General features: G+C 45.3%; 1 long non-coding RNA gene across 1 annotated transcript in view; it reads right to left on the reverse strand.

Annotated features, from left to right (window-relative positions):
* Positions 1-847: 847 nt before the first annotated feature.
* Positions 848-16,262, reverse strand: part of LOC139056992 (uncharacterized) — a 99,670-nt gene continuing 84,255 nt past the window's right edge. Inside the window, exons 4-5 of the long non-coding RNA XR_011512494.1 lie at positions 3,374-3,458; positions 848-976 (exon numbers count right to left, since the gene is read on the reverse strand). This is a non-coding gene — a long non-coding RNA (uncharacterized lncRNA). The remainder of the gene's footprint in view (positions 977-3,373; positions 3,459-16,262) is intronic.

Genomic DNA, 16,262 nt, shown 5'->3' on the forward strand with positions numbered 1-16,262 from the left:
CTTCCTCACTTGTTTGGAGAAACCTTCACGGTTGTTGTGGAGTTTTCTCATTTTTTATTCAATAATTCCTTCGGTCGCCTTCTATACCCTTTAGCCCTTGTCCCGGCGCAACTTAGCCAGTCGGTACTTACACTGGCTAGCCACGTTCTCTTCCTTTCCCATTTTTTCTCTCTCTATCAGTTCGGCCCACTGTACGCACCTACCCCACTAACGTGTTCCTAGCTTTATCATTGCATCTACGTGCTACGCATATTGTTCCTCATCATTTTTTAAGCTGTGCCTTCTGAGACGGAAGCTTAGAGGCGCTCCAAGTAAGCCTAAACGTCTTGCATACATAACATTTATCAGATCAATTTGAGAGTACGCGTCATTCTTATTTATCCTGTGCATAAACAATCACATTTATCAGCTTGGGAGGGTGCAAAGCAAAGCGATTAGGTTTATTTATAACAAATACAGAAGGCTTGATTCTCCTACAACACTAATGAAAATAAATACCATCCAACTACTTGAAGTACGTAGGAAAATGTCAGGTTGGTTGTTCCTGCATAACCTTTTAGCACATAAACTAAACATTTCGCATCCCACAGTACTTAAACAGCTATCGTCTAGACGAGCATACCACACAGGAAGTCATTTACTGGAGCTAATTTTTGCAAGAACTGAAATATTCAAACACAGTTTTTTCCCGAGGACCGTTTACGACTGGAACTGTCTTCCAGGGGCGATTTTCCAGTCCCCTAATCTTGTTAAAGCTGTAGAAGAGCATTTTTTGAATGAATGAGTGCTGTATATGTGCTTATACGTGTATATATCTATAAATCAGTACATGTGTATAAATATTTTTCGGCTTGTTTATTAGCGGCAATCTGTTAAACGGCCGTTCTTCTTTTCTTTTTTCTTTTTATGTCGCAGCGTATTTCCACGCCTTGTATAGCACCTCCTTAATGGGGTTTAACTGTTGGGCTTCAGTATTCTGAAATGAATGAATAAATAAATAAATAAACATATAAATAAATAAATAAATAAATAAATAAATAAATGTAATACTGTCATCGTAGTGCTTCACACGGCACCATTTAAGAGTGGGTAATGTATGAACAATGCTATTTCCAGCTTAACAAATTCATTCTTCCTGTTCGTACCATTGAGGAAAGGGTGTATTATGTTTTGCGGTGCTGTCGGTAAATGACAATTTGGATGTTTCACAATATATTATTAAGGAATGAAAACTGTGCAAGCAAACGTGTACATTAGAAATTTGACCATTGCTGGTGACACAAGCCAAACTGTATAAATTGGGGAACACACGCGGCTTGGAACTGGAATTTCAGTACGCGCTTTCCAGTGCTGATGTGTGCGTAAGACAGTTTCCTACACCTACGAAGTATTAATATGGCTTACAGTACTACATACTATCCAATATATGTTGCTTTTATACAACGTGCCTGTTACCAACCATCATCATCCCTCTCGGCAGCCTTTTATACCTATACGATGTACTCCATCCGGTGTGACATGCCTTGCGCTGCCAGGTGCGAGGTCAGAAGAATAAAAAAATGAGCTTCTTGGGCTTGCGCCATCGGTCCGAACGGTTCTCATTCCTTTCACTCGGTGGCTCACACATCGTTGTAGTGCACCTAACCTCGGATCCTCTTGTCCTTTCTGTGGAGGACACACAGACTTCTACCATCTTAAGTAGGAATGTTCCAAGCCACCCGGCCATCCTACAGTACCTAATGCCTACCGATACCAGTGGGAAGCCGCTCTTTCCAGCACAGCCGTGGAAGACCAGCGATTGGCCGAATAGCAGCAGCAAATAGGGCTCTGGAAGGACAGCTATACCCTCTGTGTCTTCATTACCAAATAACAACTAAAGTTTTCTACTACCGCTACTAATATAGTTACCAACCGAAATCACGTGAACTCAACGATAAACGCAGCTTGTTTGCTACGCTCGTACCCAATGTTCCCAAGCAGTTTCAATGACTGCAGCAACGGGAATTTCTCATTCAGAAAATGCGAGCTTTACTTTTACCTACGCAATGTTGCCTATATCGGTTTTCCCATACTTAGACAAAAGCCTCTGCTGAAGCGAGTGAAATAAATCGAACATTTTCGAACCAGACACGGCTGCCTTCTCTTGCGTTGTCCCAAACTGCAATACAAAGGCGTCAAGTTCTGAACAACAAAAGCTGCGCAGGAGGTTTTATTTATTTATTTCAGTACTCTCAGGGCCAGAGGCATTACAGAGAGGAGGTGCATACAAAATCGGCGGCAGTTTTCTTAAATTTGTTGACGTCGGTGATGGCAGCCATCAAGGCTGCCATCACCGACGTCAACAAACTTCCGACGTCAAGGCAAACCGACGTCAAGGCAGAAAGGTGGTTCAAGTCATTTCCAGTTCCAGGAATAAATGAATTTGTACAAAGGCTAGTTCGGCACTGCGGTATTCCTACCTTGAAGTTGTGGTCAGTGCGTGAACATATATAAGACGGAGAGTGGAGTAACTTATCTTTGGGAATAGGGTTGGTATAATAATATGTGAAAAAGGCACAAGCGAAAATATTTACGGCTGAGAGAAAGAAAGGGAAGACTGAGTTCAGATTTCATTGCAGATACGCTTGCTGTTCGGGAATAATTTCAAACAATAAAACGGGCGGCGCGGTTTCGAACAGATTCTAAAGCGGTAATTAAGGTTATTTAATTAGGATCCCAAATGGAGGAAGGGTATTCTAGTTTAGGTCTAATTACCGTCCTATATAGATGAAGCTTAACGTTGCGGTTAGAAGCTATGAAATCGCGCCGTAAGAATCCGAACGTGCGGTTGGCGTGGTTAAATATGTAGTTCACGTGCATTCTTCAGGACAGATTGTGTGTTAGGCGAATACCCAGGTATTTGTACGATGAGACAGATAACTGAGTGTTGTTAAGAAGATAGGGAGGGGTGTATGCAGGTGGACAGCTGGAGATACATGGGTGTTTGAACTTAGTGGTGTTCAGTGTAATGAGCAATTCACTACACCATGAAGACATTGCGCTCAAGTCCGATTGCAAACGTGCTTCATCAGGGCGATTAGTAATTGAACTATAAAGCACACAATTATCTGCGAAAACATTTATTTGGGAGATAACATTATCAGAAAGATCAATTATGTAAATTCAAAGCAGTAGAGGACCTCCCACAGAACCTTGAGGTACTCCAGAAGTTATGGAAACAAGAGGTGAGTCATAATCATTAACTGAGACATATTGCCTACGGTTGGAAAGAGAACCTTTAATCCAGCCAAAAACCTGATCTGCCTATGAGCAAGGTTGCGAAATAAAAATGAAATGGCTCCGTCGCTTCCTAAAAATGGCTTGTTGCAGTTACCTCTGTTGCGCTTACGTCCTTGTTCCGGTAAGGCACCGCCAAACCGTTCTCATGGACAGCCAGCATAATGTGTCAGAGCTGGTACCTGCGATAAAAGATAGGATGATGGAAGAACGTTATGCATCATCGTCGTCAACCTATTAATTCGATAGTGTTGAGGAGCTCGCGTCGTGGAAAAGCCGGTGTCATCGGCCGCGTCGGCGTTGGCCATGAGTGAAAAATATGGTAGACAATTTGTAAATAAAGCCACCAGCAAGATGGGCTAGGTGGGAATCGAAACAGGGGCTCCGGAGTGTGAGACGGAGACGTTACCACTCAAGCATGAGTTCGATGCTTCAAAGCGGGACAAAAGCGACTCTGGTGAACACGATGTTGCCTTAGAAACGTGCCGTAGAAAGTTACACTGCTGTGCATATTGGTAATTATGAGCATGTAAATTACAGAAGCCGCAGTTGAACGCGTAATGAAGTATGTTTCCGCTACATTTCTTCTGCGCTTGGCGCGCACGCAGAGCCATCTTGTAGCAAACACATAAGACCCTCTCCTAGCAATGTGCGGCGCTGCCCCGACAGATGGCGTGCCACTCGCAGGCGCAACGTGCGCCCTCTTTCCGCTCACGAGCGCGATTGCTAGGTGCAGCGTCCGATGCGGGACACATCTGACGCGATCGTTGCGCCGTAGCGCGTCTCGTGGGATAGTGTACCCTGCGATCTGTGCCGGGCTGCTGGTGAGGAGTCATGCGTCAGCGTGGTGCTCCCAAGGGAGATAGAGGACAATCCCATCGAGGCGTCAGCCCCATGATCGCGTCCGCCTTCATGGCGCGTCGCGGCCCGGCTCTCCGTGCCGATCACATGGTTTGGCTCGCGTAGATCGTTTCTCCCCTCGAGACACCGAGTTCTTTGGTTCCTTCCTCTTGCTCAGGCGCACGTTTCGTCTTTGTGGGACTCAAGCGCATGCCGAGAGAATGAGTGGCCGGTGAGAACGGGGCGCAATAGCGTTATAGCGTTCCACTCCTGAAGGCGAAGCTTAAGATTCCTCCATTTTTTTTTATGTCCGCTACAGGACGAAAGCCTGTACAAGCTATCCGAAACAAATGACAGATGCGTGATCGCAACGACAAAGACCTGCATGCGCTTCGTGTTCTACGGAAATACTGGGCAAGCTGGCTAGGGTGAGTGCTCTGTGTCTAGGTCAGCTACATCCGTGGCGCCAGTTTCTCGCGGGCTTTTTGCGCTCGTGACGGTTGACTTAGTATGACGGTGCATCGCCTACGTGGGAAACGGTTCTCTTGGACGTAATCAAGTGATTTAAGTATAAATGGCATGCGTGTCTGCTGTGAGCACCCAGATCTATGCGGGCGCGCATGTTGACGCGTACAAGCAGCCTCGAAGGTCATCTGTGTATTTCGAAACTTCGCTTCATGAATTGACGTCACTGTAAAGTTCTCAGTGTAGTTCTAAGCTGTGGTTCAGCTGAAATGCGTAGTTAAGAAACATGGGCGACGGTCGTAACGACGTGGGTACCGTTCTGCCACTGCATAGGCTCTGTCGCTTACGTTGACAAGCTTTCAAGCTGGTATATGTGGTTAGACTGAGAAGCTACTTCACTTTCTGAAGGTGCTTTCTACGTACGAATAAAATGGGGTTGCTTATTTGGTTGCTTATAAGGGCATACCGTTCAGTGTGAATTGCACATGTCGAGTTCGTGGGTGGCCGGCTGCGTAGTGCGTGAGCATCCAAAGCAGTGGCGGCTGCTGGTTTATAGATTTGGTTTCCTATACAGCGCATGGCCCGAGCATGCGGCATAACTACTTGTGGTCTTACTGCAGGCTTAGCGCGCACTTCATTTTCGCGGTGCATGGCGAAAAAATTGGCCGATCCACCACTCTTTAGGCAATTAGGGTGTCTTTTTGCTAGTTGACGTGCCACACACACAGAAAAAAACGTTATTTTGGGGGGTTTGCTGGTGGCGTCCTCTAGGAAGCACTCGCCTGTCTAGCAGACACTGTATCGTCACAAATAGTAGTTACATAATTGCGGGGCGAAGGCATACATTAGGCATACGTGAATATCTTGCGAAATATATCGACAACAATTACACAGCTACTTGATTATGAACAAGGAACGTATACAGTCACCTACAAATAAACATGTCAGGCAAGCAGACACAATATATACAGCGCTATTCACTGCATGCTTAGACGAAGTATTCAAGTTAAAAGGCTGAGAAGGCACAAGAGTAAGCGTCAACAGCGAATACCTCAGCAACATTCCGTTTGCAGATGTCATTGCCCGGTTCAGTGACACTAGGGACGAATTACAACAAATGATTGATGACCTTAAGAGATAAAGTGTAAGAGGAGGTTGATAATTATTATGCAGAAACAACGATAGTTTTCTATAGCTTGGCAAGAAAAGAATTCAGGATGGCCACTCAGCCTCTAGAGTCTGCACAGGAGTACGTTTATGTAGGCCGATTATTCACAGGCCACACTCATCATAAGAGGGAAATTTGAAGAAGAATGAAAATTGGTTGGAGTGCTAGGACAGACATTACTAAATCCTCGCTGGGAGCTTACCACTGTTGCTAAAAAGAAAAGTGTAGGATCATTGCATTCTACCGGTGCTGAATTTGGGGCAGAAACTTGGAGGTTCCAATAGAATTTAGAGATGAATTAGGGACCGCGCAAGTGTCTGTGGGACAAAAATGTTTGGCGTAACGTTAAGAAACGCAAGTAAAGCTATGTGTATACGTGATAAAACGGTACTAGCCGATATTCTAGTGCTCGTTATTAGAAAAATATGGAGCTCAGCAGGATATGCAGTACGTAGTATAGATAATCATTGCACCGTTAGAGTTACAGAATGGGTGCCAAGGGAAGGGAAGTGAAACCGATGACGGTAAAAAGCTAAGTGGGGTGATGCAATTAGAATATTTGGAGGTGCAATCGTCGATGTCACTTTTGGTGATGTCATTAACCCTCCTCAGTCACTGGATGTGCTTGGTTCCTCTTCTGTTTTTGCCTACTCCACGCCATTACGTAACATTCTGATTGACACCATTTGCTGCTAAAGTCTAATTCTTGCACTAACTCAAACTTTCCCACGGAACACCGCGAGCAGCTTCTTTTTCTATTGGACTACCTTCTCACTCCCTTCGATTCAACCGCACAGACTTTGGACCCTACTGATACGGTCGCATGCAATATTTATGCTAAATTACAGCCTCTACTACGGCAAAGCCTGAATTGTGTCTCAACTGGAAAACGGCCACTTATCAATGGCAAGGGCATGGACATGCTTGAACGTGGTGTCATTCAGCCGTCCCACAGTCTACGATTGTCCCCACTTGTGCTATTGAGGAAAAAAGATGCCTGTTCGATACTGCATTGATGACCGTGAGGCTATGATATTCGTTTTTCAAGCAAACAAAAGTGACCTCCTATGAACAAGGAGAGCGTTTGATTCGTCTGTTCAGACAACCCTGCGGGTGACAGCCCAGTGCTTTCGTCGGCGGTTAGGCAAATTTGACGCCAGGAGATTGGAATAAAAACATATTGGAATACTTTTACTTTATAGGGCCCTAGAAAACATGCAAAGTGCTTGATAATGTCTGGCTAATATCTTTGGACTGACGGCGAGAATTTAGGTTCTACATTGAGCGTTAAAAAACAAGGTTTTGTGGTATTCGATGAAAACACTCAACATACAGTGGCAATACAGAGCCAGGAAATACAGCGGGTAAAATAATCTAAGCACCATGGTGTGCGGTTGATAAACGAAGGCATTAGATATGTGGAAACACTCGAAAAAGGAATCGCAGAAAAGGTGACGAGAAATGCAGCCACAATGAAACAGCTTGATGGGTATACATTAGGTACGGGGTGCTCCGGGTTAACTGAAACGGTGCAACGGCTCCATGACGCATTTGTAAATGCGCTTGTTTGCTTGAAATCAGGGATACAATGAGGACTCGAGGTCAAAGAAATATAGGTTATGAAGAACGATTGAGGAATATGGAAGAAAGTAAACTAGTTGGGAGAGTGCTGAGGTACTTGCACAAAAAGGAGCGTTGATTCACCGTAGATGAAAGGAACTATGAAGCTTACTAGGAAGTATGCGGCACGTACGGTTGGCAGCACAGCAAAAAAGAACGTCAAGCGGTAAGTGAGAGAAGCTGCAATAATTTCATGGGTGGCGTCAATGGAAAAGGAACCAGCTATGAGTAAATACTTTAGAGGAAAAAACAAACTTAGCAAATGAACAATTTATGATACCTCAAAGGGAAACTCACTACTTTTCGAAGAGAGATCAGGATGCCTTAAAACATGCACCTACAAAGCGAGATATAAGAAGGTACACGAAGCATGTGCTTGTTGCAGTAAAGCTAGGGAAACGATGAAGCATGTTTTATTAGAATGTGAACATATCTGCCAAGCGGCGTATTTACGAACAACTGGCCTCCTTGAACCCCTTGGATTCAACGCGAGCACGGGTAAAGTAAACATGTCCTCAATAGAGCCTAGCAGGTGGTGATTGTAAGATTGGTGGGAAAAGGGTAGGGAAACGACAAAAGACGCAGATGTGCACAAACAAAGTTCACAATAGGAGGTCCGAAAATTTTGTTATAGGAATGTATCGTGCTTGTTTTTCCTTTTTAACCTAGGTAAGACATTAGGCAGTGTAATAGCAAGAGCTTGGTGGCGCGACCCTACGCTCCGTTCTAAAGGAGACGTTCATAACATCCTTCCACAATCAAGCCCCTTATGAAGTGCGAATCACACGGAAAAGGATGACTAAGGTAAGCAGGGAGAGGCCTCGGCAGTAAGAGAGACAGAGAATGGGTGAATATGCCCGGTGACTCAAACCTGGCTAGGTGCTCAGAAGTAATTGTGGAAAGGGTGAAAGGCGATAAAAGAGTGGTGTTAGGGGAATTTCCAGGGTGGACACTGGGTTCTGTCTCGGAGCGAGCAAAAGCGAAGCTCGCGGAAAATGCCCAAGGACACAGTCTTGTCGTAGTAGCAGGTCCGCTAAGCATCGTCCTAAACAGAAAATGGACAGGATTAGCCCCGCGCTCAGCGAAGAGCGCAGACGACTTGCGTGAGCTGTGTCCCATCTTGTGGAGATCGTGGTGTACACGGTGCCGGAGGTGCCTGTACGTGACAGGAATTTACAAAAAGCCGTAGTGGCTACTAATTTTGTTACATGGACATTGAGCAGAGCGACATATTTCTAGGTTGTCAAAATAAATAGGGAAATGAGAAGGTGTGGTTGTTTTCAACGGACTGGGACCCACTTAAATTGCAGAAATGCGCTGGCGACTTGCTGGTCACACATTTGATCTTTCGGGGCACCCACAGACACTAATGAGGCTAGTGTAGGTGGTAATGAAGAAGGTACCTAGTAGAACCTCAGAATAGCATCATCGGCCATAACAGGAAATAGAGAAATACAAGAAATAGGCCTTGCTATCGGCTACATAAACATGCGGGGTCGAAGAAGAAATTAAATGTGCGTAGAGATTGAGGGGTCGTTAAATAGTGAACAAAGAGAGGTGCATGCGGCTTCAAAAACGCACCTTAGCGGCTAGGAAGAGCCGCCAGCGAGGGATAATAATCTTTCGGAAGGTTGCAACAGAACCTAATCGTAAAGAAAGGGAGGGGAAGTAGGGGTGCTGATCTATCAGGGACCCAAGTGGAAAAGTGCGAATTCAAAATGTCAACAATATCTTTGCTTATAATGCACAATGAGTGGTAAAAAAATTTTGCTGGGCATAACGTATTTTTGTACCGGGAATAATTGCACAGAGATGAATGAACAGTTAATGGAATGCCTAAGTGCTGATAATAAGGGTTTCGGGAATGATACCGAAATTATCCTAGTAGGTGACATGAATGCCCACATACAGGGTCTAGGTACCGACAACAACGTGAAGTCAGTGTTCTCTCTTCGTGAGTAATGTAACCTCATCATCGTGAATACAGGGCCTAAGTGTGAAGGGCAGATCACGCGGGATGTGGGAAACCAGCAATTGACCATTGATTGCTGTCTGATGAGAGAAGGAATTAATGATTAGTTGAGGGAAAATGTCATTGACGAGGAAGGCTATAGCAGCATAGGCAGCGACCATAAACGCATCATTTAAAATATAGGATATGTAGTTGGGAAAAAGAGCAAGGAGTCGAAAATGGCCAGTCCAAATTTTAACGCTGAACATATAACAAATATAGTCATAAGAGCGGAGGAAGAACTTGGCAAATGTCCAAGAACAAAGGAGTATCCTTAGCAACTAGCTCAGCTTTCTGTTGTTCTTAGGCCATGCAAAGAGTGGGAATATATTGAACTTCTACGTGTAATAACGACAGAAATGTGGTAAGAAAATCACATGGTCATTGGAAAGGCAAAAAAAAGAGCCAGGAAAGCTGGTGAAACAGGGAGATACGAGAAGCGACTGCCGAACGACAGAACGGATTCCGAGAGCACAAGCAGGCAAAAAAATCGAAGTCCAGCGACCACTCAGCACACACTATTGGAATGCAAGGGTATTGAACAAGTGAGAAACGTAGCTAACGTACACCTACCAGAAAGGCTTGCGTTTAATGTGGACGGAAGCGTCAACCACTCAGCAGTCGAGATACGTACGAGACGTTTACAGTATTGGTTGAAAAAAAAAAAGCAAGGAACAGATTGATACGAGCGGATCTCTAATAGCAGTAGCAAGCGGAAAGAAGGACATCCTTGAAGAAAAAAAAAAGATTTTGGACATGTATAGAGAAATTCTGAATAAAAAAATGGCTGTGGCTTAGCTAAGTTAAAGCCCAGGATGTGAAGCATACTAGACTTTATTTTAGTTGTTGAACCACTGTTTAGCCTGGTGAACTGCTGTTGCTTGGCTATATTTGGTTCGGCTAGACGAAGAAACAACTCATGCGTTACTCTGCTTCGCCAACAAGAGTGGAACGCGACAGCGTTCCCGTCGACCCGCCAAGGGGTGTAAGACAATGGGCTACGGCGCAGCGACTACGCGCCCCGCATTGGACGCGGTGAGCTTCGAGCAACGCAGCGTTCGGCGCGGCAACGAAATGTGCGCCTGAGCAAGCGACGCACGCCTGAGCCTTAGAAACAGCTCGTTTCTAAGGCAACACCGCATTCACTAAAGGCGCTTTTGTACCGCTTTGAAGCATCGTACTCGTGGCTCAGTGGCAGCGTCTCCGTCTCACACTCCGGAGACCCTGGTTCGATTCCCACCCAGCCCATCTTGCAAGAGTTGAGCCAAAGCCACCTAGAAAATCAGTCTCTGTAGCACGCCAGAACCTTCGCTTCTCATTCCAACGAGCAGCTCTGTCTCCAGGAGGCATCTCACCTCGTGAGTGTCTAGCAGAGGCAAGCGCAGCTGCTTATATACCGCCGCGACGCCGCGAGCGACGGCGCGAGTTGGAGCCCCGTTTCTCCTCTGTCGTGACGTCACGGTGTCACGTGGTATTGAAGGCGACACCGCCGCGCCTGAGGAGCTGGGTTGAGCTCTCGTAATATTCTTTGCATAAAAAAAAAACACGTATAGCATACCATAATAAAACAGTCAGGCTAGGCGACTCTTCGTCACAGATACGTTTCAAAGGGGATACCATTAAGTCATCGGCATCGCCACCATCATATCATGGCCGGAGTCGCCACGGCAGCGTTTCCCAGTTTGTGCACAGGGATTGGTTTGTGCGCATAGCACGTGCAGTGCTTGCCTACCTATACGACAAAAAAGCAGGTACTGAGCTGTGGAGCTTGCATGCTGGGCTGTGATAGGGTAAACATTGAAATCGTCCATAGCCATGCTGTTTAGACGCCAGCTTGCAGCTGGCGTCTAAACAGCATGCTGGCCACGTATGCAGAAGGAGCACTAACATGCGCCAGCAAAATGTCTCCAAAGTATGCAACCTACGTGTACCACACCTAGTCCCGAAATAATTGTCGCGCGGAACAGGAGTGCCTTCGCTATGTTGCAAATCCTGGCGCTGACCACGAATGTATGTGTGCAATGTACACACTTATAATAAATAATCGAAATACGGAAAGTGCCATGTTTCTATGAAAGTTTAACGCTACCTTGGGATGCGATGTAAAGTGTGAGACAATGATAATGATCCACTCTCTCATAGATTATGAATAATGACGCACGACAATACCTGAAACATCGTGTTCTGCGGACTGCCTAGACAAACAGCAGTGGTGCACACAAGGAAACATTCATCATCAACCCACCACTCTCCAATTGGTCTAAACGCTGAAGAAATGACACATTAGCCATCAACGTCACCCCTAATATTACCGTACCTCAAAGCAGACCGCATACAACGCTTCGGTTATATCGATTACCACAGTGCGTGGTACCCGCACATTTTTGTGTCGCCCTGCGGTCTGATTAGCAGATTGCGGTTGCAGCATGTAATCACCCTAAGACTGCATTCCTAACGACTGGGGGTTTACATAATTTTACCGTCGGGGCGTTTGCTCTTTCCAATGCGAATGCCAATTTTGAGCACATGATTGACATTATCTTTTGTTCTTTAAAGTGGAACGTCTACTCAAGCTATCTGGACGGTTTCTCTGTATTTTCTCCGAATTTTTAACTCATCTCAACATCTTCACCAGGTTCTCACGTGCTTCAAGGATACTGGTCTGCAGCTGAGCGTCAAAATATGTCCTTTTGCTTCCCATAAATTGGCTATCTTAGACCATGTTGTGTCCAGAGACGGCGTCCTTCCCGACTCCGTGAGGCTCTATCGAACTCTCTGTTGTTGCGGACTTCCCGAAACCGATGTCACAGACACACTTGGGTGTTTCATCGCGTTCTGTTCCTACTTGCGTCATTTTGTTGCTACATTCGCCACCATCATTGCACCCATGACGCATATTCAAAGCGCAGGCTCTGGCATCTGTAGTTGGTCCCCTCAATTTGATATCGCCGTCCAGACCCTCCGCCAGCTGTTAACATCTACTGGGATACTCTGTGGTTACGATATCCAGGGTCCTACATGAGTATTCAATATATATATATCAAAATGGTCGTGGTGTCGGCCTTGGCGCGGCGTTTGCGTTGCTCGAATACGCCAACCGCGCGTTCTGCCGTCAAGCTGCTCATCTCAGTGTTTTTAAAAACCTGCTCTACCACTGTAATTATATGCCTCACGGTCAAAAGTGGCTCCTGGTCGTGCCGTGTACCGCGCGTTTCGACCTCTGTGGTACTTTTCACGCTAACCTACAGAGTGCGCATGTTGGTGCGGTGAAAACATGTACGACGTTGGGCCAGTGCTTTTACTGGCGCGCAATGTACGCCTTTTTCCGCATGTACATTCCTCGCTGCACCGACTGCCAGCAACGAAAGGTCGATAGGGTCCGCCTCGGCCTTTACGGCCCACTCCCGCCCTCCACGCTATCGAAGCGATGCATTATTGCTGGCGCCGACCCGCTCATCCGCTATGCTGAGACAGCAGCCTTCCCGGCGGCTACACTAGGTGAAGTTTGTGCCTTCGTGGTGCCTGATTTTGTGCTTTGAGAGGGTTAGCCTCGTCAACTTCTAAGTGAGAGATGGTCTGTGTTTCTGTCCAAGATTGTTGAAGTCCACCTCATTGTCTCACATAATTCACCCCATGCCAACAAACACCACCCACAAATGAACAACTTAACTAAGTGCTTCAACCGCACCTATGGCAAAATGCTTACAACGCATGGTGTGTCTGAACACTCCTACAGGGACATGGTTCTACCTTTTGTAGTGTATGCGTATGACACTGCAAGGTAACCGACGACGGCCTTCTCACAATTATTTCTATTTCTTGGAAGAAAAATGATTCTGGACATTGGACACTGTACTACTATACCAACCCGATGCTTCTGAATGCCGGTCAATTTTAAAAATCGCGAAGTACGCAGAGGGCGAAGAACTTGTTCGCATTTTAACAATGACAGATCAAGCTCACTAGCACAAGAGGCACGGCCATCCTTAACCAATACAACATTTCGTACCGGCTCCTTCACTTGGCTGAAGATTCAAACTCACGTTCTGAGTCTTTTCTCGAAGCTTCTGGCTCAACTATATGGGCCCTACCACATCGGCAGCTGTACATCTCCAGTGAACAACGCAATGGAGCCTCTCACGCCGTCGCACGACCTCCACCATCGCGGTCCCGGCCTCTTACACGTCACCCTTCTCAAGCCCTACTGCGGTCTCGTTAGCGTATCATCACCATAAGTCGCCAAGATGGCTCTTTTTCTCTCCCGTGGTCATTGAGATGAAGAAGAGATCTCCAGCACCGCTCCTGCTGCTTGTCTGCGGACGACGAAGAGCACGGACTCTCCAGCACAGTAGGTAGCGCTTGCATTTGGCTGGGACTGCTCAGCTGCTGTGCGCTCGACCGGACGTGACTGTGCGTACCGCTCTCCGCTATCTGTCAATAAAACCCGTCGCACGTATTTAGTCCACTTACGATAACATCCTTATTGCATGCCATAAGGTCTGGGTGTGAGTGAAAGTGTGCGGGCATGAGCCTCAAACACATCTGCGAATACGCATCGAGTTGCGCTCAGATTTCGCGATAGGGAGTATCGGAATTGTCGGATTATCGGACAGTTTTAGAACTTTGACTAAAATAATACGATGTGTTGTTACATTTTTATTACTGCTTTGTCGCGGTGACGACGACGTAATCATGTTTTCCTTTAACGCTACCAATCAGGTATTGCAATATTACAACGGTTAAATATGTTAACTTCTTTACTTGTTTCTTACTACCTTGACGTGGCGACGGCGACCTAAGCAGGTTTTTTTTTTATAGCGCTAGCAATCCCCTACTATTACACTTTACGCTGAATGAAGTCTATGTCTACAGCTTTTTCTACAACTAAAACAAAGCTCCCTGATGTTAAGGTTTGAGATTAATTGACTACACTAGCATAGTCAAAGCTATACAAAAATTAAACGCATCTCCTCACCTGGGTACCATTCCATTAATCCTAGTTTTCCAATTAATACACACCGCTACTTATAAAATATAATAACAAAATATTTAAACAGTCCCCCGAGAACAGTTCTCTTCCAATAACTCCATAGGTGTGGTAGCAAAGTCCATAAATCTGGTGACAAACCTTCCCTCCTAATTTATCGCCCGAATTATATAATTAGCATTCCACGTAAAATTTCCGAGCATATTCTATGTTGAAGCCATGTTTCACTCTTTGAAGGGAGTTCATTTGTTTCGTGTTCAAAGCGTTGGTTCCTAAAGATAGTCTGGTGCAAAACTCAACTCGTCTACTTCACTCACAGTCTTCATACTATCCTCGATCTTTCTTGTTTAGTTGACTGTATATTTTCAGGTTTTTCAAAACCCTTCGATAATTTATGCTACAATCTTCATTTGTGTAAGTTGCATTCATTTTGTAAGTTGCATGTAAGTACGAAATTTGAATTATAATCTGTTTGCAACGACTTCAATTTTTCCTACTAAGTCGTTCCCAGTTTGTTTCTGTTAATAACAGTGACTCTACCCGAATCCTGTTTCATCGGCTGTACCATGAGGATCAGTATATGACCCTTTCTTCTTTCTAATGTACGTTAACGACGCACCTTCCTGCTTTTCTTCCCGTGCCAACTTGCTTGCAGATGTGCGTGTAATATTTCGAGAAATAGGTAGAGTAGTTCTAACCATACTACTATTCCACCTTCTGATGTCCATGCTGTGTTTGCTTCGTGTAAGACTTAGCGCACGAGATCAAACACTAAGAAATCCTACCTTATGCTTGTGACTCGGTCTAGTATTACAACAGCTTCATTCAATCTTGAATATTCCTTTTGAACTAATAGCGTCATCTTGGCGCCACTGTATTCTCAAAACTAACTGGAATGATCACAATAAATCAATAATCGCTAGCGCAAACGAAACACTCCCATATCTTCGCCGGCATTTTTCTCGTGGTCCCCTGACGCTTAAATTTTATTTAGTTTATTAGACTACTTCGCTCGAAGGTACAATACGCAGCCTATTTGATATCCTTCCCACGACAATTCAATCTGCTCACTCGAACCGGTTCAGAATAACTCTGCATGTTTTATTATGTCTAATTAGGCTCAAGCGGGAAGTGTGATTAATATGGAATCTAACTTGAACCATCATCACTGGCACCTCGCCGTAAGATCGAGCATTTGTGTCTTTTTCACCTCATATTGCACCATTATTCACTGCACGATAATTTCATCGTTGCTCTCCAGTATGTCACATCGCGCATTGATCACCGACAACGTTTCCGTTCCTGTTTGTAGAACTTCTGCTTTACAGTATTCATAGTTCCCTAGGACTTGTGTGGAGTGGAGCCGTCTTCCTACTGTTACTGCAGACATTATAGAACGACAACGTTTCAACAGTATCAAGAACATTACTTCAAGAAATAAATATATTTTACCTAAAGTTTTTTTCGTCGTTTCTACTTGTTTGCTTGTGCTTACCTGCATTATAATCTTGCCAGTTTACATTGCTCTATAGTTCGATAATTATACTATGATATAGCAAGGCAGACGCACACTGCAGCCAACAAAGAAATGCTCATTATTCCAGAGCGCGCGCGCTTATATAGCATTTGCCGAAACGCTAGCGGCGTTTACGAGACGCTACCGGCGCTTCTAAGACACTGTTGGTGAGATGACACTACACTCTTCCCCCTCCCCCCACTTTTTTTATTAGGTTGTAACCCCAGCGCTCGGGCTGCTGACGTTATCTTGTGCTTCTCTGAAGAGGGATGGGCCTGGGTGATTCTGCATTGTCCACGCCTGGTTGGCCGAGGTCGGGGGATTAGGATGTAGTCGCTTCAGGTGAACGGCAAGCAGGTACCTTTTCTTGTTGCATTGC

The sequence above is a fragment of the Dermacentor albipictus genome, chromosome 3 (assembly GCF_038994185.2).
Source record: "Dermacentor albipictus isolate Rhodes 1998 colony chromosome 3, USDA_Dalb.pri_finalv2, whole genome shotgun sequence".
NCBI classification, from domain to species: Eukaryota; Metazoa; Arthropoda; class Arachnida; order Ixodida; family Ixodidae; genus Dermacentor; species Dermacentor albipictus.